Raw genomic sequence first — 1637 nt, forward strand, 5'->3', positions numbered from 1 at the left:
GTGGGTTTCCATCGCAGCGTCTTCAGGATCTCTAGCATCTATAAAACTAACAACAAAGTATTTCTGCAGTCCTCTAGTGCGGAAAAAGCTCTGCACCTTTACAGTCCTATAGAGCAAGCTTTTCTCTCCCACCCACGCTTGCTCATGATTTCGCTTGCAGTGCTTGCGCATCTTATCTTTGTTGATTGTGATCCAGCTGCATGTCTCGCACTGCGCACCATTAAGCGGCTTTCCTAGCTCTTCTATTGGCTGCGCGGGCTCTTCTAGGAGCTTAATCGCGCTTGGAGCGACGGTCTTAAATTGAGTAAAGCGCTCAAGTATCTTTCGCCATAGCGCAGCAGATACAGCATGATATTTGCGGAGATGCGCATCAAGACTTACAACTGCTGTACAGTGCTGCTTGCAAACAATAACGCTAAAGCCTTTAAGAAAGCAGAAAATGTTATCAGAATTGCTAAGTGTAAGCTGCTGGGGCCATCTGTGGGAGTTTGCAGTGTTGTTTTCGCTGCTGCCTGAATTGTTTGCTTGGCTGTCCTACACAAGCTCCATCGCGCAGAAACCCTAACCCTACTACTTACTATAACAGCACTAAGTTTTGCTGAATAGATAGACAAAACGCTCAGCGTTGCTGCGCAAAGTATATAAGAATTGAGTTTGTATAAGATATTTTTTAATTTAGGCCCAAAGTAATAGCGGGTTGGTGGTGTTAGGGTAACGCGGGGGACCACCAAAGCAGATCGCTTAAAAGGGGTCAAACCCTAACGCTAAGCCTCTTTTGCCGCGGTTTGGTGTCCTCCCCGCGCCCTTATCTTGGCTAGGGCCCACTGCCCACCCTTTAACTTAACTACTTAACTTGTTTAGAGCTCTTTACTTATAAAAAATACTAAACTAGCTCTAACGTACTCCACAAGCGAGCCGCTCACCCAAGCGAGCCGCTCACTTTTGCCAAGACCACACCCAACTTCACACAACTTACAACACTATAGTAGCAACTTAGGTCCTACTGCAGGCTATAGTACACTAAATTATTTAGAAATACCTTACACGTTATTCTTGCACGTTCGCGCGTTGTGCCCTGTCTTACCACACTTGCTACAGCGTCGTGAAGACTGTGTACTTGGTTGAACGCGCCTCCTCTTGCTTGCCTTCTTCCCATCGCCACGGGCTTCAAACTCCTTTAGGGTAGTCAAGCGCACACCTTCACTGACAGTGAGAGCCCCCTCCTTTTAGATCCGCTTCCTCTTGTGTAATTTACAGCGTGTGGCGGCCTCATTGGCAGCTTGAAGCTCTGCGACCTGGTTGCGCACTAAAACCAGTGAATGCGCCATCATCTCTGCGCCTTTGGTGAGCTAATTAAGGGCATCAACCATTGAAGTTGGTGAGCTATCCCCATGTCGCTGGATCCTCTCTTGAATCAGCTTCGATTGCGACCTAAATTCCAGGGTGTTCTGTGGGGTTTGAGAGTGCCACGTACTCTCATCCACAGTAGGTAGTGGTGGAGTACACAGGCGCACTTCAAGCTTTGATATTACAGCCTCTGGATTAAAGGGGACCAAGCTGGCACCTCTGAATCCTCCCTAGATATTGCTCCTAGTAATAGAGGCATCAAAAGCTCCTTTGAAGCATGGTAAGAACTC

This window comes from Didymella exigua (genome assembly GCF_010094145.1).
Source record: "Didymella exigua CBS 183.55 unplaced genomic scaffold M421scaffold_13, whole genome shotgun sequence".
Classification (NCBI taxonomy): Eukaryota; Fungi; Ascomycota; class Dothideomycetes; order Pleosporales; family Didymellaceae; genus Didymella; species Didymella exigua.